The following is a 26,385-nucleotide window of genomic DNA, read 5'->3' as shown; positions in this document are numbered from 1 at the left end:
ATTTAGATATCTGTATAGTGCGAAAACTGGCAACGGACCCTAAATAATGAAAAGTGTAAGTTCCTCTAAAAGAAATGGCTCTGAGCACTATGGGACTTAACATCTGAGGTCATCAGTCCCCTAGAAATTAGAACTACTTAAAGCTAACCAACCTAAGGACATCACACACATCCATGCCCGAGGCAGGATTCGAACCTGCGACCGAAGCGGTCGCGCGGTTCCAGACTGAAGCGCCTAGAACCACTCGTAAGGTCCTCTACATGAGTGCTGAAAGGAACTTCGGTTACACGATAAATCAATTAAATCTAAAGAGCATAAATTCAACTAAATAGCTAGGAATTACAATTACGAACAATTTAAATTGGAAAGAACACATGCAAAATTTTGTGAGAAGGCGAGTCAAAGAATACATCTTATTGGCAGAACACTAATAGGATGCAACGGATCTACCAAAAAGACTGCATACACCACGCTTGTCCGTCCGCTTTTGGAGTAGTGATGCGAGAAGTGGGATATCCTTACCAGATAGGATCAACGGAATACATCGAGAAAGTTCAAAGAAGGGTACCGCGTTTTGTATTATCGAGAAATAGGAGAGAGAGTGTCACGGACGTGATACAGGATTTGGGGTGCACATCATTAAAACAAAGGTGTTTCTCGTTGCGGTGAGATCCTCCCACAAAAGATCACGAAGTTTCTCCTCCGAATGCGAAAATATGTTGTTGACGCTGCCCTACACGGGGAGAAACGGCCGTCACATTGAAATAAAGGGAAGAAGAGCTTTTTCCGCGCGCTTTTCGAGTGTGGAATAACAGAGAATTATTGTGAAGATGGTTCGATAAACTCTCTGCCGTGCTCTTAGGAGTGATTCGCAGAGTATCCATGTAGATTTAGAAGTGGTTAATGGCTATTCATACATGGACATATTGCATCCCACTGATATGCACTAGATTAGTTTCCTAGATACATGTGAATATCTACATCTACATCTAAATCCATACTCCGCAAGCCACCTGACGTTGTGTGGCGGAGGGTACCTTGAGTACCTCTATCGGTTCTCCCTTCTATTCCAGTCTCGTATTGTTCGTGGAAAGAAGGATTGTCGGTATGCCTCTGTGTGGGCTCTAATCTCTCTGATTTTATCCTCATGGTCTCTCCGCGAGATATACGTAGGAGGGAGCAATATACTGCTTGACACTTCGGTGAAGGTATGTTCTCGAAACTTCAACAAAAGCCAGTACCGAGCTACTGAGCGTCTCTCCTGCAGAATCTTCCATTGGGATGTATCTATCATCTCCGTAACGCTTTCGCGATTACTAAATGATCCTGTAACGAAGCGCGCTGCTCTCCGTTGGATCTTCTCTATCTCTTCTATCAACCCTATCTGGTACGGATCCCACAGTGCTGAGCAGTATTCAAGCAGTGGGCGAACAAGCATACTGTAACCTACTTCCTTTGTTTTCGGATTGCATTTCCTTAGGATTCTTCCATTGAATCTCAGTCTGGCATCTGCTTTACCGACGATCAACTTTATATGATCATTCCATTTTAAATCACTCCTAATGCGCACTCCCAGATAATTTATGGAATTAACTGCTTCCTGTTGCTGACCTGCTATATTGTAGCTAAATGATAAGGGATCTATCTTTCTATATATTCGCAGCACATTACACTTGTCTACATTGAGATTCAATTGCCATTCTCTGCACCATGCGTCAATTCTTTGCAGATCCTCCTGCATTTCAGTACAATTTTCCATTGTTACAACCTCTTGATGTACAACAATGTCATCCGCAAAAAGCCTCAGTGAACTTCCGATGTCATCCACAAGGTCATTTATGTATATTGTGAATAGCAACGGTCCTACGACACTCCCCTGCGGCACACCTGAAATCACTCTTACTTCGGAAGACTTCTCTCCATTGAGAATGACATGCTGCGTTCTGTTATCTAGGAACTCTTCAATCCAATCACACAATTGGTCTGATAGTCCATATGCTCTTACTTTGTTCATTGAACGACTGTGGACAACAGTATAGAACGCCTTGCGGAAGTCAAGAAACACGGCATCTACCTGTGAACCCGTGTCTATGGCCCTCTGAGTTGGATTGGGTTGGGTTATTTTGGGAAGGAGACCAGACAGCGAGGTCATCGATCTCATCGGATTAGGGAAGGAAGGGAAAGGAAGTCGGCCGTGCCCTTTCAGAGGAACCATCCCGGCATTTGCCTGGAGTGATTTAGGGAAATCACGGAAAACCTAAACCAGGATGTCCGGACGCGGGATTGAACCGTCGTCCTCCCGAATGCGAGTCCAGTGTCTAACCACTGCGCCAGCTCGCTCGGTGGCCCTCTGAGTCTCGTGGACGAACAGCGCGAGCTGGGTTTCACACGACCGTCTTTTTCGAAACCCCTGCTGATTCCTACAGATGAGATGTGTATTCCGACATCGACGTACGTCGTATGAATAATCATGAATAAACTGCAGCGTGAGGAAGTCTTTAGCCTAGCACACGACCTCTTCGTACGTTTTCTGAAGATAGATGTGAAAACGTACTTCTTGAAATTGAGTGATCGCATCAAAAGTATCCCATCATCCCCTCACAGTCTTACACGGAAGAATGCGCATGTTTAAGCAACGGTTAGGGCCACGAAAGCCCGTCTAGGAACTCCGCGCACGTCGAACTGGAAAAATACGAGCGCTTCTCTTCGGAATTTACTGCCACGGTCGAGTCCCGGTTAATCTGCATCGGGTCTAAGCAGGTGTATTTGCATTCACGGAGTCTCGCGGGATGAACGGCGGAGACCCGCCGCGAGCTTGAGGACTGCCGCACCTGGAATCCGCAGAGAGAAAGAGGGAGCCCCCCGCCAGCGATGGGCGCAACATCGTTGGCCACAATTCGCGTTCGGGGCACGTGCGGTTCTGACGGCGCGCCCGCACTGTAACTGGCGTGGCGGAGCCACGCCGACACCTCGCGGCGAAACAAGAGGGCCGATAGGGGCTACGTGCTACCCCGACTCCTCGGACGTCACACGTCAGCGATCCACGCACGACACTCCCAGACACCCTGCCACGCGTGTCTTCGATACTAAGCTCGCCAAAGAGAGGAACTGCAGAAGGTGGGCTTTCGACTAGAGATGGGTGGTTCGCGAACGAACGGATGCAAAGGAACGGTTCACCAAGATGAACGAAAGGACCGAGGAACGAATTCCAAGGAACGATCGGTTCATAGTTCACTTTGGTCGCGGCGGTCTACTTATAGTTCCCGGGAACGAAGAACGATCGGTTCATAGTTCACTAGTTCACTTCGGTCGCGGCGGTCACCTCGGCAGTTCTCGTTCCAGCCTCGGTCGCGTGCTCGTCTCAGGCTCGGTCTCCCTCGGCCGCACTCGTCGTTCTACGCATGACCACCTACCTGTCACAGTTCCACTGCCGACTGCTCCTAGTTAGTTCAGTAGCCTATTTTACATGTGTTCCAAACTGTTCTTGCACTTGGTTCTGGCTATTCCGCGTCCACGACCGGTAATCAAAAAGTATTTTATAGTTACGTAAATTACATAAAAATTACGTTGTATGTAATAGGTACGTCTTTTCAGGTAACAAAAGGGCATATCAGCTCACTTCATTATATCGATGAACAGCAGAAGACATACTTATAACAAAGCAAGTTTTTTTTTGTTATTCATATATTTTTTCGTTTCATCGACTTGATTTAGCAGCTAACTTTCAATAATTTGCTTAATTTTTAGTGTAAGAAATTCATATAAAACGGTTTTCGTGTATCTTTCTTCTACAAAACATTACATTTAGGAGAGCTGTAATTATTTTTAAGTCTGGTTGTTTCCAATTTGCATTACCTGCTAGTTTGGTTTCTTTGAAAAAAAAAAAGTGGGTTGTGGGTCATTTTGCCTCAGTAGGAAAAGCGGTGCCTCTCCATGTGAAAATACATAGATCGCCATAAAATCGTATTTACTTATTATCTCAAAAACATTTGTTCAGAAGGAGCTTTCAAACCAAAAACTTTATTACTGCCAACTTAATTATTATTATTATTGCTGCATTAACTTTAATAATGCAACATAACCTAATTTTTACTAAGCGTGTGACGTAAGTATGAGGTTACCACATTTTATTTTATGCTTTCATAAAGTCTCTACTTCGCCTACGAACTCTAGAGACAACGTGAAGTATATACAGGGTGTAAACAATTAATGTTTACAGCGTAGCACAGCTATGTAGTGGAAATCGAAACGAAGAATTTTATACAAGACACTTGTGGTCTATTAAGTTGGGAAACAGCCACCAACAGGTTTACAAGACTACATGAGCTATAGCCCATGCGCGTGGCGTGAGATTTTCATGTTCTCTTCTCCAGCTCTCTACAAGTCGTCATCGATTGTTTCGCAATTGTTGCTTGCATTAGCTTGTTATTTCTTCATTGCCTAATTATTACATGTTTGTCTGTTTGTTAAATCTGCTCGTAACGGGCAACACATCGTCCGTAATTGGCGAGCAGTCTGTACTCGGGGCCGGTTTTCCGTGCGCCACCCTATATGATTTCCCTGCGATCAGCCACACAAGGCTACGGTTGGCTAAACGAGAGGTTCTGCAGAATCACAGAAATTACTTCTAAAAGTGTGTAAGAATTCTGTAATGAATAAAAACTCAGTACTCCAGGGAGGGGAGGCAAGGGCCCCCTCTTGGTGCCCTCCATCCTTCAGTCACCTACACTACTAGTTTTCAGTTTTTCATAAGAACCATATACCAAGCATAAATGAACGGTGAACGAGCAAAAATGAACAGTTCCCAAAAAAGAACGATCAGCAGTGAACTAGTTCCCAGGAATGAACGAGTTAGCCCATCTCTACTTTCGACCTCGGAGTCCATATCAGTATACACTGAAGAGCCAAAGAAACTGGTACACCTGTCTAATATCGTGTAGGGCCCCCGCGAGCACGCAATCCCAGACATGCTCAATATTGTTCATTTCAGGGAAGTTTGGTGGCCAGCGGAAGTGTTTAATCTCATAAGAGTGTTCCTGTAACCTCTCTGTAGCAATTCTGGACGTGTGGAGTGTTATATTGTCCAGCTGGAATTGCCGAAGTCCATCGGAATGCACAATGGACATGAATGGATGCAGGTAATCAGACAGGACGCTTACATACACCTGTCAGAGTCGTATCTAGGCCTATCAGGGGTCTCATATCGCTCCAGCTCGTTACAGAATCTCCACCAGCTTGAATAGTCCGCCGGTGACATGCAGATCCATGGATTCATGAGGTTGTCTCCATACCAGTACACGCTCATCCGCTCGACACAATTTGAAAAGCAACTCGTCCGACCAGGCAACATGTTTCCAGTCATCACTAGTCCAATGTCGGTGTTGACGGGGCCAGACGAGGCGTAAAATCTTCTGCTGTGCATTCAAGGGTACGCGAGTGGGCCTTCGGCTCCGAATACTCATATCGATGATGTTCCGTGGAATGATTCGCACGCTGACACTTGTTGATGGCTCAGCATTGAAATCTGCACTTCTGTCACGCTGAACGATTCTCTTCAGTCGTCGTCGGTCCTGTTCTTCCAGATCTTATAGCGGTGGCAGCTGTGTCGGATATCTGATGTTTTGCCGGATTCCTGATATCACGGTACACCCGTGAAATGGTCGTACGGGAAAATCGCCACTTCATCGCTACCTCGACAACGAAAACGCTGTGTCCCATCACTCGTGCACCGACTATAACACCACGTTCAAACTTATTTAAATCTTGGTAACCTGCCATTGTGGCTGCAGTAACCGATGTAACTGCGCCTGACCATTGTCTCATATAGGCGTTGCCGATCGCAGCAACTTATTCTGCCTGTTTACGTATATCTGTATTTGAATACGCATGCCTATAACAGTTTCTTTTTGCGCTTCTGGGTAGTATGAGTAGTTTGAGCAGCGTCGCGCGCCGCGGCAGTTTGGCGTGTGGCCGTGGGCGCTGGCCACCAGCGGCGATGAAACCGAGTCTTCTTTTTCTTCCGCAAGCTGCGCCAAAAAAAAAAAAAAAAAAAAAAAAAAAAAAAAAAAAAAAAAAAAAAGGTTGAAATCGCTCTGAGCACTATGGGACTTAACATCTGAGGTCATCAGTCCCCTAGACTTAGAACTACTTAAACCTAACTAACCTAAGGACAGCACACACATCCATGCCCGAGGCAGGATTCGAACCTGCGACCGTAGCAGCAGCGTGGTTCCGGACTGACGCGCCTAGAACCGCTCGGCCACAACGGCCGGCGCTGCGCCACAAACAAACATATCTTCTTACAGAGAAGTCATGAGGCGGCGCCACTAGATACCACTCCGAATGTGTCATGGATTTTCGAAATTTTAATTAACAGTCAATTATGTTTAACTCTTGAAATACCAAGAGAGGAGGTTGTACTTTATGCCCCCCTTTTGAAAATTTTGTAACCCAGTCATTTTCTTATATTTTAGAATTCTGAAACAGATATTGTTTTCAATGAATTCTTCTAGTAAACTGCATGTAAATTTAAAATTTTCAGATAAACTTAGCCTAAAAATATAAGTCTCAGTAGTACAGGTGTATTTCCCAATGAAGATCATATTCAGTATTACCTGGGCCTTAGTTGCACACCAGTATCTCTTTAATCATTATGTTGAGAGTAAAAGTGAACAACAATGAATGGAATTCGCATTTTTTTGTTGCTGTTTTGGTCATAAAGTCAGTAATACAATTTCTTGAAAATGCACTGTCATTGCTAAGAATGTATTAAAACGTATTTCCAAGTTGTGGACCCTGATTACACATCGGTACCTATTTAAAAAGTATGTTGTTGTAATTCAACAACAATTAATGAATTTCGTTTCTTATTAAAAAAATTTTAGGATGGGCACATAGAACCCCTTCCCCCCTGCTAATGCGCGTTATATAAAATGATGCCTTGGTATTGCTTGGGTAAATTGTCTTGTCACACTGAAACGTTTCGATCTATAGATCTGATGTTACTAGTAAAATTTTTATTCTGTCTTTTACACAGTTCTGTGTTGTTCACTTCTGCAGGCTAGGAGCTTCCTATTATTACTGCTTACACATTTCACGTGGATTTCAAGCATTAATTTAATTTCACATATAGTATGTCAATGCACGTTTTATCATCAAATGCTCAGTTTGCCATTTGAAGTAATTAATTTTAATTAATGACTATGCATACTGCATTTTAACTGCTGAACTTACGATGTTGGTTACTCACGTACCCTAGCTGCAGTGCCTCCAACTGGCCTCAGTTATCTGTATAAATATTGGAAGCATCCAGGCCAAGACCAGCACTTACCAACTACCTTGATGTACAGATTTTGAAGTTGATACCCACAAAAAGATAGTTTTGTTGCATGTATTGGTGGAATGCATGGCTGTTATTGTTTTTAATTTCTTTTATATAACACTAGGCCTTTTATAGATTTTGATTCAGGTAATTGAACTCAGCCAGTCGCACCACCGCTTTTCTGATGGCAATGGCCAAAACCGGTAATCGTTAATTGTACAACTTATATGATCAAGTCGGACCTTTAGAAATAAAATGCCGTAACATGCACGGACTTTTTACAGACTCTATGTCTTGAATTCGTAACCTCGTCGTCTGTCCATCCTGCTGTTAAGAGTCCCTTTTCCTCAGGAAATGGTAAGATCTACGGTACCTTGCCTGTCTAAAAAGTCTAAGGTTGCGCGTCAATGCAATCAAAAGAAACGGTCAGTTTTTTATGCTCGAAACCTAGCTCATCTAAACCTATTGGATAGTTCCCATTGACATAGAATATGAAATTGGGGAAGGAGGAAGGTTTCACGGTAAAGGTTACGGGAACAATCCCAAAACTGTAAATCTGCAATCGTATCACAAACTCGCAGTGCATTCGCCATCCGTCAGAAATCTCAGGAACTACTATCGGGATCTTGATCTGGTTTTCAGTAATGGACCAGAGTAAACATAGAGAGAAGTCTTTGTGTATAATTTACAAATATTTCGAGCTGAACTGCGATGAAGTCCCTCACCATTGAGAGAAAGATGCTTTTGCCACTTCACAGGGATGGCCGTTAGTCCGCGCGAGTGCCGCACCACGGAGGCGGTGGCACGAGAGGTCCTTCACGAAGTGCTCATTCTACGTACAAGCATTCCCTGATAGTCTATGCCTACAATACGTACAGAATCTGTGATGTTTCAGAGAAAAGTAACGCTGGTAACTGACGCAGTATTGCACTTTCATGGCTGGGGGTGAGCTTCCGAAATCCCAAGAAATATTCGTTCTAGCATTCCACAGAAGAATTCGACACTATGTGCCGGATGCGGTGGCCGAGCGGTTCTAGGCGTTTCAGTCCGGAACCGCGTGACTGCTACGGTCGCAGGTTCGAATCCTGCCTCGGGCATGGATGTGTGTGCTGTCCTTAGGTTAGTTAGGTTTAACTAGTTCTAAGTTCTGGGGACTGATTACATCAGATATTAAGGCTCGTAGTGCTCAAGAGTCATTTGAGCCAATTCGACACTGTGTCACTGCAATAACCCCACAGGCAGCTGTACCGTTCCGCCACTAGTGACTTTCGTCAAACCTTACCAGTAATCGCAACAGGGACGACAGCAGATGAATGCAACACATGTGCAATTGCCAATTAGCACAAGATGTTAATAAAGCTCCAAAATTAATGAAATAAATGATAACGCATGTGGCTAGGTCTGGAGCCCAACCAGAGCACGACCACCTCGTGCAGGTCTTTTTTAATTTAACGCCATGGTGGCGACTTGCGTGTCGAAGAGGATGAAATGGTGATGAAGAGAACACAAAACCCAACCCCGGATGCGGAAAAATGTCCGACCCGGTCGGGGATCACAACCGGGTGCCTCACATGGCATTCCGCTGCGCTGGCCACTCAGATAAGGAAGCGGATAAGGAAATAAACGAAAATTTACAACGGCGGATGCGAAATTACACAAAAAAATTTACACTTAAAATTGCAACATTCTCCAATGTATTGGAATTCTCGGGAATGATATCTCGCCAGTATCAGTATCGATAACAGGCAAAAATCGTCGAGATCCCAGGGTGGATGAAACATTTGTAGACATAATTAAGTTCGTACGGATCCCGCAGAGTGCGTGAGCAACTCGCACTTCTCCGATTTTCATTTGTTTCATGCGGTCGAACAGAAGGCGACACACGTTGGCAACAAAAAATGGTGTTGGCGATGAAATCTTTTACGAAACACCATCGTTGATGTGCAACAAACTGAGCAGGAAGGAGCGTGTGTGTGTGTGTGTGTGTGTGTGTGTGTGTGTGTATGTGTAAGGGCTTCCATACCCGGAGACAAGGCGGTGGGAGGGTGGAGGAGGAGGAAGGACGACCACGCCCCTAGCTCTCAGGGAAAGAGGAAATATAGTCCAGTCACACGGTTTCCTTTCAACAAAATGTTTGAAAAGTCAGTATTACGCAGGTATCTAACTGGGTTGGAACTGGACCTGTTTATCGGCTAACTGCCACTCGCCATTCGTCTTCGAAAATATTAAAAATAATGTATCCCTTCAGGTATTGTCCTCCCTCCTCCTTCAAATTATCGTATGGTCGCTCTTGAGAGTGCGTGTGTGTGTGTGTGTGTGTGTGCGTGTGCGTGTGTGTGTGTGTGTGTGTATCAACAGCAAACTGACGTGCAGTCTTTATCGTGTGTGAACACCTCTAGACAGTAGCGGGCCTTGCTTTGGAGAAGAGCTTCGCACAGTGAACACTAGCGCTTGCAAGCGAAGCCAAGGGCACAGTGGCCTAACACGGCTGGGCTCAGTGAGGGGTGCACCCCTGGCTAATGGTGCCGTGTCGCACGCCCGCTGCGGCCGTCCCGGCAGGGGGTGGAACGTCCGGGTGGGGGGGGGAGGTGGCCGGCGGAGGGGGGGGGGGGATTAGCGGCGCCGTTGTTTGAGCAGCACTCGAACCCCGACCCCGAGAACGGAGACAGCTGCCGTAGCTCCCACACATGCGGCTGGCTTTCCTGCGGCGTGCAGTATGCGGGAGCACTTCGTGCACCTTCTCTCTATCAACGATAATTCCGCGCTGTCAAGGACAGGCTAGAAAATTACGATTGTCTATTGTAACCGTAACGTTTCCCCTATTAAAGTGAGAAGTTCCTGACGCGATGCGTTACTACGTCGGACACACTAATTGCACGTTTCGTAGTCTGTAGAAATCGGCATGCGGAGGGCCTTAATGAAGAGGTAAACGTCAGCATGACTGCACTGCACTTTTTCCTGGAGAACCAAGTAGAGGTCTACCTAGCTCATCTAAAGCCATCTCTAGTTAAGGCAAAAGGCATGGCTCAAATGGCTCTAAGCACTATGGGACTTAACAACTGAAGTCATCAGTCGCCTAGACTTAGGACTACTTGAACTTAACTAACCGAACGACATCACACACACACATCCATGCCCGAGGCAGGATTCGAACCTGCGACCGTAGCAGACGCGCGGTTCCGGACTGAAGTGCCTAGAACCACTCGGCTACCGCGGCCGGCCCTAAGGATATCACACACACATCCATGCCCGAGGCAGGATTCGAACCTCCGACCGTAGCAGCAGCGCGGTTCCGGACTGATGAGCTTAGAACCGCTAGGCCACAGCGGCCGGCCAGCAAAAGGCATGGGATAGCAATGCGCACGCGGTAGTATCGCGTACAAAAGATATAAGAGAGTAGTGCTTTGGCGGAGATGTGATTTGTACTCAGGTGATTCATGAGAGAACATTATGATCGCACGACGCAAATTAATAGATTCTGAACGCGGAAAGTTTGTTGGAACTAGAGGCATGGAACATTGCATTTCGGAAATCGTTAGGGAATTCGATATTCCGAGATCCACAGTGTCGAGACCGTGCCGAGAACGCCAAATTTCAGGCATTACCTCACGCCACGGATTACGCAGTGGCCGACACCTTTCGCTTAACGACCGAGAGCAGCGGTGTTTACGTCGAGTTGTTAGTGTTAACAGACAAGCAGCACTGTGTGAAATAGCCGCAGAAATCAATGCGCGACGTACGGCGAACGCATCCGTTAGTACGATATGGCGAAATGAGGCGTTAACGGGCTACAGCAGCAGATAACCGACGCAATGACCTCTGCTAACAGCACGACATCGCCTGCACCGCGTCTCCTGGCCTCGTGACCGTATCGGTTGAATCCCAACGACCGGAAAACCGTGGCCTGGTCAGTTGGGAAGAGCTGATTGGTAGGATCCGAGTGTGGCGCAGACCCCAAGAAGACACGGATCCAATTCGTCAACATGGCACTGTGCAAGCTGGTGGTGGCTCTAGAATGGTGCGCGCTGTATTTACATGGAATGGACTGGTTCCTCCAGTCCACATGAACCGACCATTGACTGCATGGATAGCAATTTCACCCGTTCACAGACTTCAAGTTCCCAAACAACGATGGAATTTTTATGGATGACAATGTGGCATGTCACCAGGCCATAACTGTTCGTGACTGGTTAGAAAAACATCCATGCCCTGAGTGTCAGACATGCCCCCATCGCACATTTATGGGACATAATCGAGAGGTCAGTGCGAGCACAGAATCCTGCACTGACGAACATTTTCGTAATTGCGGATGGCTGTAGCGGTAGCACGGCTCAATATTTCTGCAAGTGACTTCCAACGACCTGTCGGGTCCATGCCACCTAGAGCTGCTTAACCTATAACCTAACCTACCTAACCACAGGGCAAGAGCACGTCCCACACGACACTCGGAGATATACCATGACTCTTGTCACCTCAGTATATGTTCCCGCTCAATTGCTTCTCCATAGACCGCACCTCCTAACACGCGATTCAGAGAAAGTGAGTTTTCAGTGGTCTTCGGGGATACTCCTAAATGCTACAATGAAGTCTCAATACATGGTGTGCCACCTCATTTACTAATTCAAACCAGTATGAGGGAAATAAGTGTTTACAATGAACTGTAAACGAGAGCCCGTTTGAATTCATCAGTCACAGTCACTATCATAGAACCTGATTATAACCCCTCAAGCACTGTAATATTCACAAAATAATTCACTATATCCGTTTCCATTTCCCTCAAAAAATCGTACTATTCAGAAGAGCACAGAGTTATTTTCTTAGCTGTAATACAGCTCTCATGATCTGTGCGTGTTCAAAATCTAGATGGCAGTCAGTGCTAGGCTGCTGACAAGTTTATCAAGGAGGTAGTGATGGGAAAAATCGACCGGTTACAACCGATATCGGTGTTTTAGTTCTGAACAACCGATATTTTTCGGTATTTATGTGGTCTCTGTTATAGCAGGTGTCTTTTTTTTATTTTTTACTAATAACCGAATAAAAAACCGAAACGTTAATTAGCCATAGCAGCAACGCTACCTTTTTCGTTTATAAATAAACCTTGCATTCTAAGAAAGAAGTAACTTTTATTTGTAAAATTTGGACTGGTTGAATTATTGCGTTATTATAGATAACGGGAAAATTGATCTGCGCTATTTTAATAACAGCGTCGACAGAAATAATATATGTAGAATGTAAACTTTCACGGCCGAGTCACAACAAAATGTTCCGGGCTTTTATGCCGTGGTCGAATGGATTTCACCTTTAAACCTCACGTTTTGTCTACATCTGCGGGGTGCAGTAGAGAGCCAGGGGGTGAATAGGACATTCAAAGTAGCTACGATCCCGCTTGAAAATGTCCCCCGCAGATGGGAACGAATCGTTGGGTTTTAAGGCGAAATCCATTCGGCCACGGCGTAATAGCACGGAATATTTTGGTAACTGAGAAGTAACAAATACATGGCGTAAGGATTGGTACAGCACTGATGAGACAATGTCCCTGTTACCGCGTGTAGGGGCTTACGGTACGTGCGTACGTGCAGTGTGCAAAACTTGCCCCCACCTGATCTAGCCTATATGGCGGTTTACCGTTGTTTTCGCCGGATATCCGTTATATTACAGAATGGCACCAATCCTAGTCTGAAATACGAGGGTTGGAACTTTTATAGTGGCAACTATTTATTTACAGCTGGTACAAAATATACACGTGTTTGAAAGTTTTAGTGACCTTCAAATTAGTCACCAGCATTGTGCATAACCCGTTGCCAGCGATGTGGAAGTCTTAGGATACTCTTAGCAGTGCCAGTTGTGTTGACGGTTCGAGCGGCGCGGTCTATTGCCCGACAAATTTGTAGCAGTTCTGAAGCGAATGCGCTGAAGTGATTCCTCCAGTTTAGAAATCGAGTTGAACTCACGAAGGCTGAAGTCAGGGGAGTGCTGTAGGTGGCATAGCACTTAGCAGCCCCATCAGTTAAACAAATCAGTAACAGCTTTCACTGTACGTGCTTGAGCATTGTCCTGCAAAATAATGGTCAGGTCCTGCAGAAAGTGTCATCACTTCTGTCTCTCTGCTGTTCATTTTTGGAACACAGCCTACGACCAGCTAAGAGACAGAAGTGATAAAACTTTCTGCAGCACCTTACCATCATTTTGCAGGACATTGCTCAAGCGCGTACAGTGCAAGCTGTTACTGATTTGTTTGACTGATGGGGTTGCTAAGTGCTACATCACCTACTGCACTTCCCTGACTTACGCCCCCATGAGTTCGACTCGATTTCTAAACTGAAGGAAACACTTCACGGCATTCGCTTCAGAACTGCTACAAATTCTTCGGGCAATAGACCGCGCCGCTCGAGCTGTCAACACAACTGGCACTGTTAAGAGTATCCTAAATTACATCTGCGCACGTTATAAGGCAAACCGAAAATAAAAGAGAGTTCCACATTGTTAAACGTAAGTTGCAAACGCTTATTGCTGCAGTCTACAATGAATCCATCTATGCTTGATCTCCTATTTAGTGCTGTTACTTCAGTCAAGTTGAACATGATAATACACATTCATTGAAAAATTGTGGCAGTCTTACATTAACAGTCTGCGAAGGAACATTTTAGTGAAGACGTGAACGGACATCCACGAAAGTAGACATTAAAACAATCTCTTGGTACCATTTGAATCTAGTATGAAAGTGGGTTCACATGTCAGAACGCAAGTTGTCAGGGTTTCCTTTATTTTTCACCTTTTGTCTATTTTGAAAATTTGAATTACTCTTTTCATATTGATAGACTGTTCCGTCGGTTCTTGGTAGAATATTTTATACATTATAAATGAGACAAACACGAAACTTGTGTAATGTTCTACAATATTGTAGAATACTACACCTGTACTGTATGTATTTCATTCGCAACGTAATCTTTTTGTAAAATTATATTACATTCGTTCTCACACATGCTCATAATGAATTAAACTGTAAAACGTAAAATCTGTTATTGCAATGGAACATCGGAAAGGAAATTGTCTACCAAAGATTAATGCCAACACGATTCCGTTTGACGCCGAATCGATGGGCCAATATCAAACGCCCTCCGAAGATTTTCAATTTTAATTTCACATCACAAGGAAAGTGTAATTACTGCGATTAATAACAAAAACCAGGCAGAAAGTACGAGATATTCATTTATCATTTAAAAGAGTGTCACCATGAAAAACGTAGGTTCTGCCCTTTAGCACCGAACGCTATAAAGAGCAGACTTTCAAACATACATCATTTAGAAGCAATTTCGTTTTTCCCAGAGGAATAATTATCTGACGAATTTCATCTGCATCGACATAAAAGAAAATCGTAATTTACCCGACGATCTTTGCATAATTTCACAGGCGTGCATCGGAATTGCTGTTTATCACAGTTTTAAAAGCTTTTGTTTGAAGAGGAGGAATGCATGTTAAAAATGGTGCAATACATGAGTTTGTTAAATCGCCATCCAAAGTTCCAACAAAGATACTGACAGTATCTATAGCTTTAGTGACTGAGCCATTGTTGTAGCTAAATAGCTTTAGTGACTGATTCACTGTTGTAACTAACTCCTTTTTAAGTTGTACAAGTTTCTTAATATGAATTAGGATCCCAATAGTAATTTGATAATAACTTTGGGGTATCGACTTCAGAGAATATTCTAATCATTTAGAAACACATTACTACAAGCTGTACCGAATATGCATCATAATAACATTACTTAAATCCGACCAATTGTATAGAAAAAATAAATACGAAATTACAATATTCTATACCTACTACATACGTACTCCGCAAGCCACCAAACGTTGCATAATCGGGGTGTGGTGGGGGGAGGGGGGGGGGGAGACCGAGAACTTTGTCAAATCAGTACTCTATCCGCGGGTCTTCCTATATAGATAAGCTACACTACCCTACATTTCTACCAATAAATCTAAGTCGACTATTCGCGTTTCCGTACTCCCGACCTTACGTGCTCTTTCCATCTCATGTCGGTTAGCAACGTTACGCATAAATATTTATTCGGCTCGACTGTGTCAAGCAGCACACCACTAATAACACTGCATACGAGCATTGCAGATTTGTTTTTTCTCTACTTATCTGTATTAACTTGCGTTTTTTCTACATTTAGAGCAAGCTGCCATTCAACGCACCAAATAAAAAGGCTGTCTCAATACTGAGCTCTATTAGTTAAAAACTCTTAAGGTGAAGGAGATAGTGTAGAGATTTATCTTCCGGATTTATCAGAGTACGAGAACATAATAAGAAAGCCCATACAGTCGATACTGTACAAGACGGAAGTTTGTATTTTGTTAAATATCATTAATGAAGAAACTGGAACCAACCATACGTTTTTTATGAATTATCTATTTCACCATTCAAAGTGTGACAAGAGGAAGGCAGAATGCCCGCCACCATTATATGAGGACTTCCGCTATCACCGCTTTAGATCACTAAAGCCCGCTTGCTAAATTTCACTATCATGTGACGTAGTATCTGTCCTACCAGTTGATCACCAATCTTACCACAGTTACATCTTGACACAATACTCTTTAGCAATGATTTCTCTCATATTCAGATCGGTCATGTCCGAACCACGTTAATAAAAAAAGGTTAACAAGATGTTTATTAATGACCTATAGCGGTGATAAAAGGACGTGCAGAATTATTTGTCCTTAACTTGTTGTGGGCCTAGGTATATCGTCTGAAGGTAGCGACGATTTCTCGTACAAATTTCACATTTTTTTGCCCTATAGCAGAATATTCTAGACTTTGTTGCTTACAAAAGCTTTTACATTATGTGCAAGGTCTACAGATGTCACTTACTTGAGGCAAAGTCTTACTTTACACATTCTAGCTTAGAGGACTCCTTTGATAAGTGACACCCTGAACAATGAGGCGGCCGAAAAGCAAGCTGGTGGACACGTGTGTTGACGTGTCTCACGTTTACATCTGCGCGATATCAGTTGGTAATTTGATTTGCTGTATCAAAACAGGAGAAGGTACTATAATGGAACACCTCTACAATTATTGTTGTGTACATACTTCCGCGTAGTCAGCGCGTACACTACTTTCCCACTAGAGCGCGCCCCGCTAAGCACAACAGCGCAGGCGCAGCACTCGTCCATCTCTGCACTACGAGATGGCGCTGTCTTAGAGACGGACCAAATTCTGCTTCCGCCGATCCGCGTATTAATATGTAACGCAGCCAATGAGATTGCTGCTAACGTAGAACCTTTTCTCCTCGCGGATCACACTCGCGCTGTGATACCTGAACGCGCGAGGTATTATAACGAGTGTACAGACCTCCGATTAATCAGTCTGCATCAGTCTGCATTAGTCTGCATTTGTCTGTACCAGTCTATGGTCAAATTTCAGTCTTCGCCTAATAAGATTATCGTATTCCTGTACATAGCCATGAAGAGACACTTTGTCAAGTATCAGAGATATGTGAGAATAAGATTAACGTACCAAGACCAAAGGAACTTCAGATTGTCAATTGTAAATAGAATCCAGAATCAAGTTAAGTAAGGTTTATGATTTTATTATTTTAATAAATGTGTGTGAAAATTAATCAAGTTCTGCATAAAGTTGGTCACCATCAATCTGCTACTCTAAGCGTCCAAGTGGCATTTCTATCGTCTGACATAACGGCAGAAGATAAACATGCCACGATAAGACCACGAGACATATTGCTGACACTCGCCAGAGCGACAAGTCAAATAATCTGATGATGTGTGTACTGAAGGTCTTACAGTACGCACACCACAGTTTATCATGGTTATTGTTACAAAAATTCTACTTCTTAGCGTCAGTTTTTAAAAACTGTGACGATATTCCAATAAAATACATTTTCTTCGTTTTGACTAACTACTCTGACTGTGGCAGCATACATATTCAATCAACATAAATTATTGGAGTTTGGTGAAATTTTGTAGGTAGATTTGCTTTCGGAACTTCAGTTGCTCCCTCAATTTTCCAACAGGTCTGTCTGAATGTGGCCCAGCATTTTCAATTTTCCAACAGATTCACCTGCACTCTTCTCCAGGGAAATGTAGTATGTCTACTCTATGTACTCTTTGCAAGTCTGGCTCATGCATTATCTTTCACATGTGAGTGGGGCACATCTCTAAGCTGCAGTGTTACAGGTAAAGGATTTCCTCAAGTAAGTAAAATGTACAGACTGTGCATGTAATACAAAATTTATGTAATGGACAAATCGGCAAATATTTTGTTAGGCCAAGGGTAAAAAAATTGAAATTAGTATGAAAAATATTCGCTGTCATCTAATAATGGGCACAGGCTCAAAATTAGTGAATATTGAACAAAAAATTCATTCAAAAAGTGTGGCTGACTGCAGTTTTTTTCTTGAGTGATATTTACGAAATCACTCGCGTTATCCTCAAACCACCGTAGAAAAACAATGTTGCTTCGTATTTCACTAATCACAGGTGCGGAACAATTGTGTAGCTACTTAAAGAAAAGAGATTGAAGTTGACATATTTAAAGAAGACGGAAGGCGAGAACATTTCTTACGAAACGTCGCGAACAGACTGCGAACTGGCGCGGCAAGAAAGCCGAGATGATGACATTGAAACTAGAATGTTAGATGGCGAAAACAGATCCTCGCACTTAAAACTTATGGTTCCAAAAATCTTTAGTTTCTTATGAGTACCAACAATGTTGAACGTAAGGAAATCCGGCAACAGGTAACACTCCTTTACGTAGAAACGTACACTTGTATAACCAGGACAGGGTGAGATTTGTAAGATCAGTGATGTATGGTACTGTGACAGAATACTACAAAAAGGAGACTGACTTCATATTTGCTGTAAAATGACTCGTTCCACGTCATTTAGATAACAGAATCGTTCAGATTATCTACGGAACAGGTAGCTAGGTAAGTAACTGGTACAATTTCTGCAGTGGCGAATGCGATATTCGGGTTGGTTCTTATCACAGCGTACGTAGCATTACTAGGAAACAAGATAGGAAGGAGAGCGAAAGTGTTCTCGCCCCAGAGTACTTTTTTGTAGACTATAAATGGCGGGATTACATAGCGCCAGAAGGGCCCGAAGTGGAAGGAAGCAACCACCACGACAGAGTAAAATATCCGGGTGTCCCCTCCGCCAGAAGGAAGAAGCAGCAGCGGCGAAAGAGAGAAAGGCAGGCAGAATGTGGCTATGCAAGGGAAGAAATAGAGGAGAGGAAAATGCGGAGATAACGGACACTTTCTCCGAGTCCGGTGCAACGAGTCGAGAAAAAAGTCGTAAGCAAGGACATTAACGACCGGAAAAGTCACACCGCGTGTCTGGCTCCCTTCCAAGAAAAACCAGATCTAACAGTCTTCGTTTCAGTCCAGCAGCGCAGAACGTAACATGACAGTACGAGAATTGACAATCAATACGATAATCTGCCACCATCAATTACGTTCAGAAAATACGCGTGCAGTTTGCGTGCTGTGTTGAAAACTGTATTTAGTGCTACTAAGCAGAACAACCTCATCAGCAGTACAGCAAGGGCACATGTGTAGCTGTACCATCACACAGAGTAATAGCTCGCCTCCACGGCCGGGGTTGCTAATGCACCCATGTACGGTGGCGCTTGAGCCGGGGGTAAGCCGGTTCGAATCCTGGTGGTAGGAGAAAATTTCACTGCCAGTATTTGGCTACTAAGGGGAGGAGCGCTGGTTGCGTAAAGTTCCCGATCCCAGACTTTGCGCCAATGGTTTAAATACGTAACCTCTCCACAGTCTCTCAGGAAGTGAGGGCATGTGACACTGTTGATGATCCGTCCATCGCATGGGGGCGTTAAGCTTGGCCACCCCCTTGGTGCTGTTCGCGAGGAGTAGACTATGCGCCGGCACCACGTTTCGCCCTCTCCCTTCTGTCATCATCATCATCATCATAATAATACAACACAAACATCACACTCCATTCCACGGTCCATAATAGGTGAGAACTGTCTCACTCTTGCGTACAATAGCAGAGTATTGAAATTGAAAGTGTTGCATATAGATAAGCATGTATATACATTCGCGCCACTGGTGATGCCTCAACACAGTGATGGAAAACGCGTCTAGCAAATCAGTTACTGGCTTTTGTCTGCTGCGTACACACTGTTGTAAGCTAAAAATCGTTAAAAAAATATATGGTATTTTATTCACATGAGTTGTGTCAATCACATGAAACTACCCGAATGCGTTAGCAGTTACAGTACTTTTTTTGTGCCGGCCAATGTGGCCGAGCGGCTCTAGGCGCTTCAGTCTGAATCAATGTAGACAAGTGTAATGTGCTGCGAATACATAGAAAGAAAGATCCCTTATCATTTAGCTACAATATAGAAGGTCAGCAACTGGAAGCAGTTAATTCCATAAATTATCTGGGAGTAGGCATTAGGAGTGATTTAAAATGAAATGACGATATAAAATTAATCATCGGTAAAGCAGATACCAGACTGAGATTCATTGGAAGAATCCTAAGGAAATGCAATCCTAAAACAAAGGAAGTAGGTTACAGTACACTTGTTCGCCCACTGCTTGAATACTGCTCAGCAGTGTGGGATCCGTACCAAATAGGGTTGATAGAGAGATAGAGAAGATCCAACGGAGAGCAGCGCGCTTCGTTACAGGATCATTTAGTAATCGCGAAAGCGTTACGGAGATGACAGGTAAACTCCAGTGGAAGACTCTGCAAGAGAGACGCTCAGTAGCTCGGGTCGGGCTTTTGTTGAAGTTTCGAGAACATACCATCACCGAGGAGTCAAGCAGTATATTGCTTCCCCCTACGTATATCTCGCGAAGAGACCATGAAGATAAAATCAGAGAGATTAGAGCCCACACAGAGGCATACCGACAATCTTTCTTTCCGCGTAGAATACGAGACTGGAATAGATGGGAGAACCTATTAGAGGTACTCAAAGTATATTCCGCCATACATCGTCAGGTGGCTTACGGAGGATGGATGTAGATGTAGACCGCTACGGTCGCCGGATCGAATCCTGCCTCGAGCATGGATGTGTGTGATGTCAGGTTAGCTAGGTTTAAGTAGTTCTCAGTTCTGATGGCCTCAGATGGTAAGTCCCATAGTGCTCAGAGCCATTTGAACCATTTGAACTTTTTTTGTCATTCAAATCAAAATTTTATTAGGTCGCATCCATTTGCTCAAGACCCCTGAAATACTTTTCAGTCGTAGTACTACTTCAGATGGAGTACAAGCAGTTAATGTTTCTAAACTACTCGACCAATAAATGATGCACTTACAAGAGACAAAGAGATGTCACTTTATTTACTGTCAACAACTCCAGATATTTTCGGGTGCAAAAGATTTATGACACAATCTTACCTCCCACGTGACATTTGTTTTTATTTTGACCGATGGCGAATGTACCTTGACGTTCGTCATGGAACCTAACTTAATAATTCGGTGTGTTAGCAACGGTAGATTACGCTTTTGGAATGACCAATTGTTTGAAGGGCACATATGGAGCTGACATCAAAAAGACTAGCGTGGTTGCATCCACGCCAAAGAACTACCCACGTAAATGCTCAACAAACACGAAGCTGTTTTACTACCACAATTATTTTTATCCGCTTGATCGTTTCAGCGGCATGTGAGTGAGGTACGATATTTCAGCTGCCTTCAGTTTCTACTTTAGTCAGTATTCCATCTTTCTGCAACTCATTCTTCCTCGCCTTCTGCCGAGAATAATCTTCGCGCTGTTCTCACTTTTTTGTCAGATAGACACACCACTCCCCCTACTTTTATTCTGAACCCGTTTCCATTATCTTTATTATATATTAAGATACATCCTAGATTCAGATGATGTTCTGTTATCCATCGGACTTTGCGTTCTTCTGATGTCAGAATTTTATTTGAGTATTATTATTATTATTATTATTATTATCAGGCACTTTAGTGGATACATTTACAGGTGCATTAACGTAACAGCTTACTAATAATTCATGTATTGTAACTTCATGGCAGATTGAAACTTTCATAGGCAACAGCTCGGCCGATTGTGTCATCCAAGCGCGGTTCACAACCCGTGCTCACAGCTTTACTTCCGCCAGTATATCATCTCCTACTTCGCAAACTTCACAGAAGTTCTCCTTCCTATTTTGCCAGATATTTTCATTATACCGTGTAAATTCTAGAAATGTTAACTTTTACACACACACACACACACACACAAAATTAATGACACGTGGAACAACACAGTTCCTCTTACAATTGCCTGTTGGCAACTGAGATTTGTTGCCTCCTTATCAACACTTCTGAACATAACAGTGGCTGTTACATACAACGCAAAATTGGTGTTAAAAAGTGTGTGTCTATTGTGGTTCGATCGCATGCCTTAAATGAGCCTCTTTGTGATATTTTTGTATTGTACGTTTGAAAATTCTATAGCTAACTCAACAATGCCTCATACAAATTCTGCTTGTATTGTTACGGTGAGACGCGCATTCAAGGACACATTTGATCCACAAACAGCTCCATCTGAAATGACCACTTCCCCGAGAGATTACAGTTCGGAAATGGAAGATTAACGGTAACAACAAAATTTAATCTCCTCTGTTACAGATTTTCTGTGATGGTTCTTTTTATGTGTTATTGGTTGATGACACGTTTTGAAAAGACTGGATCCGTACTTGACTCAAGGCAGGGCCACTCTGACCACCAGTCTCAACTGAGATCCCGAAGAATGTTGAATGAGTTCGAAACGTATTTAATGAGCAACCGACTACATCAAAAACACATTCTACCCAGCAGCGCCGGCTTTAGGGTGGGGCGACCCGGGCGGTCGCCCAGGGCGCCGGGGCCCAAGGGGCGTCACATACTAAACGCATGTAAAAAAAAAAAAAAAAAAAAAAAAAAAAATACAATTTACAATGACCCATTTCGCGAAACTAAAATATTATTCAGTCTCATTCAACATACGTCGCTAATCTCACGAATGCGCGATGAATTCGGGGTAGCAGAAGAGAAATCATGCTGAATGCAATCTTCGTATTGTCTGCAACCATCCATGTTTGACGCGGGCTAGCACGGGCTCTACCAAAGCGCCTCTCTTATTTGTTTCAAGAACTGCAACAAGGAAGAGCCCATGCAGCCGCACCATCTCTCGTTCACAACAGAAACTACCGGTCGCTCCAAATAAAAGAAAATACAGACTGTGAAATATACATTACATTATGATTTAATTAATACGAATGTATTTATATCGAATATTTGTGACTTAATGACTCATGTACATTAATTAATAGATCATGCAATGCGTGCACTGCATTCATAGAGAATTCTCCCGTAACGTACTGAGATAATACAGCGCCACACAATGTTTGTTAGACTGCATATGTTGGCAGCGCTACGATTTGCACCCGATTTGCACCCGCATTTATACATATTACCTCCTATATATAAAAATCAATTGTTGTGTGTTAGTCTCACCAAAACAAAGAAATGGCTTGACCAATTTGAATAATTTTTGTTTTGTTTTGTTCGCTTTAGTACAGGGGTGCTTCAGAAAAGAAAAGAAATATTTGGGATATACGAGCCTGTTTCAACCACATTTTACGCATCTTTTCTTTGTTTGGAACACGCAAAAACAATTTTCTGGAGTTTTTGTAGATGTACAGTGCAGTACTACGCAATATTTTTAGACAATTTCCCGCCGGCCGGAGTGGCCGTGCGGTTCTGGGCGCTACAGTCTGGTGCCGCGTGACCGCTACGGTCGCAGGTTCGAATCCTGCTTCGGGCATGGATGTGTGTGATGTCCTTAGGTTAGGTAGGTTTAAGTAGTTCTAAGTTCTAGGGGACTGATGACCACAGCAGTTAAGTCCCATAGTGCTCAGAGCCATTTGAACCATTTTTTTTTTTGACAATTTCCCAAAACGTGAATGCCCAAACAATATATCACTGCTATACTGACTGTTACGGCAGCCACAGCAGCATGCTGGACTGACGTCACAGGCTACACAAGACTCACATGGAGCGTCTTAGCGGGCTTTCAGATTATTTGGATTTCATTTCCATTTAAAAAAATAAAATACTCAAATTTACGATGGAAAAAACCATGTTATGATCATAAGATGACGCCATTAACCACTTAAGACGATTTCTAGAAAACAGTCAAATACCGTGTTGCAAAGCACTGCCAGGTTCGCTATTTATACGATAAAGGGCGCCAACTGGACGACTCGCCCGGGGCACCTGGATGGCTAAGGCCGGCCTTGCTACCCAGCAGCTCAGGATGTCACGACAGTCTCTCCTGACATAAAACAGAAAATTAACATTTTCTCTTGCACAATTCAACTCTGCCAACTTTTAGAAGCCACTGATGTGGGGCAGTGATATTCTTTTGCAAATGAGATGATTCACGCCTTTGATAATGGAAGAACAGTAGTTGAGGGTCAGGTTTAGTGATGAGGCACACGTCAATCTCCATGGGATCGTCAAAAAACAGAACTGGCCTCCTTATTGTCCCGATCTCAACCCATGTGATTATTCCTTTTGCGATTATCCAAAGGACAGAGTCTTGAAAGATACACCTGCAACACTCCAGAACTTTCATGCTGCAATTTCTAGAAAGAGCCATGCACTCAAAAATGGTGATATTCAGCAGTTCATTCATGGAGTTCAGTTAAAGACTCTGCACACTCGTTGCTGCAAAAGGAAAGCACTTTGAAAACCTTTCCTATTAAATTTCAGATTCTCTGCTATAGCATAAATATGATAACAAGAATCTATTACCCCACTTTATGTTGTGGTAGACAAATGCTTTATAACAAGTATTTTGCGGCACCCTGTACTACACCAGATCATACATTTCCAACTGATATGGCTTAATTACCTTTTCCAAAAGGGCCATCAACACAGTTGTTAAGTCATATGACTCCTGTTTGGGAATGCTGGTGTTAACAATCAAACAGAGCCTCAAAAATACCTCAACGATTTTCTAACTTAGCCTACCCTACCCTTGTATAACAGAGTAAGTGTCTTTATCTTTTACCAACAACGAAAGACCTGTATTCAAGCTGTGTTCATTGTTGTGGACTATATTCATGAGGAAGAATGGTAGAACAAAATCGTGCAGCTTCCGAAGCCAAATCGGAATGGATGGAGGACATAGACGACACACAGTCACACTTTGCACACTTACGTGTTTCCTTACACGTAATAAAATTCCAACATGTTACGATTTCAAATCTATACGTCACTTGTGTTCTGAACAGGGTCACCAAGGATCAGCGACATTTGATAACAAAGCAAGTTTACTAAAATAGGTGCACCACAGAATTCAGTACTAGACGCGTCAACAGAGAGTTGCACTATTGTACGCGACTATACTAGATGCTCAGAAACAGTCTGAAAAGCTTGTAAGGGTGTTGCGGGGCAGCTTGTGCTCACAAGTAACTACACTATGAGATCAAAAGTATCCGGACACCTGGATGGTTCAAATGGCTCTGAGCACTATGGGACTCAACTGCTGAGGTCATTAGTCCCCTAGAACTTAGAACTAGTTAAACCTAACTAACCTAAGGACACCACAAACATCCATGCCCGAGGCAGGATTCGAACCTGCGACCGTAGCGGTCTTGCGGTTCCAGACTGCAGCGCCTTTAACCGCACGGCCACTTCGGCCGGCACACCTGGATGAAAATGACTTACAAGTTCGTGGCGCTCTCCATCGGTAATGCTGGATTTCAATATGGTGTTAGCCCACCCTTAGCCTTGATGACAGCTTCTACTCTCGCCGACATACATTCAATCAGGTGCTGGAAGGTTTCTTGGGGAATGGCAGCCCATTCGTCACGGAGTGCTATACTGAGGAGAGATATCGATGTCGGTCGGTCAGGCCTGGCACGAAGTCGGCGTTCCTAAACATTCCAGCGGTGTTCTATTGGATTGAGGTCAGGACTCTGTGCAGGCCAGTCCATTACAGTGATGTTATTTTCGTGTAGCCACTTCCCCAAAGGCCGTGCGTTACGAATTGGTGCTTGATCGTGTTGAAAGATGCAGTCGCCATCCCCAAATTGCTCTTCAACAGTGGGAAGCAAGAAGGTGCTTGAAACATCAACGTAGGCCTGTGCTGTGATAGTGCCACGCAAAACAACAAGGGGTGCGAGCTCATTCCATGAAAAACACGACCACGATATAACACCACCGCCTCCGAATTTGACTGTTGGCACTACACAAGCTGGCAGATGACGTTCACCGGGCATTTGCCATACCCACACCCTGCCATAGGATCACCACATTGTTTACCGTGATTCGTCACTCCACACAACGTTTTTCCACTGTTCAATCGTCCAATGGCCCCGCATCACATCGTAGTACGAGAAACATTCGGAGAGAAGTAGAATAATCTAACAGTTTCCTTTTAAGTTGCTTCCACGTTAATAGTACTGAATCCCGGATACACTACGCACTGTTTATTTTACGAGTTGGATATCCTTTCTAAGGGCAGATATATGAATATATTTTCTAAAACAATTCATTTACAGATAAATACTCAACTTTGGTGACACAGCGAAAGCTGAACTAGTGAAAAGCGAACATGGTAGAATATTCTAACTCAACTAAAGACAGCCACTGAGGCATATTATTTATTGAATTTATTTCGGGTGTGTACGTCTCTGCAGCTAACATAAAATTCCCTTCATATTACGTATAGGAAAGGTAGTATCTTGAAAAGACGTTATAATCAACTAATAAAACAGTCAAGATGGCAAGAATCATTTACTTAAAAACGATGACCGGATCGGTCTTCTTTTCGCTATGCTACAGGTGTCTGAAAAACGTGGTTTCGGTATCGAGATCTATCATTCAACGACATTCAACGAAATCATACGTGTTGCCATGACACAGTTCAGTTAAATTTATTGACGCTTTTAAAAAGGCGGTCTTATCAGACGTGGCACGAAAAATACCTGAAATTAGTATATTTTGGTTTAGGATGATCGAATCTACCGATTTTTCACAGTCTTGACCGTATTGCTATTAAAGTCACAAATTTT

General features: G+C 43.4%; 1 protein-coding gene across 3 annotated transcripts in view; it reads right to left on the bottom strand.

The window, feature by feature from the left end:
• LOC126190802 (uncharacterized) overlaps positions 1 to 26,385 on the bottom strand; it is a 214,068-nt gene that overhangs the window by 44,593 nt on the left and 143,090 nt on the right. The window lies entirely within an intron of this gene.

Source organism: Schistocerca cancellata, chromosome 6 (genome assembly GCF_023864275.1).
Source record: "Schistocerca cancellata isolate TAMUIC-IGC-003103 chromosome 6, iqSchCanc2.1, whole genome shotgun sequence".
Taxonomy (NCBI): Eukaryota; Metazoa; Arthropoda; class Insecta; order Orthoptera; family Acrididae; genus Schistocerca; species Schistocerca cancellata.
This window is presented reverse-complemented; position numbering and strand designations above follow the sequence as displayed.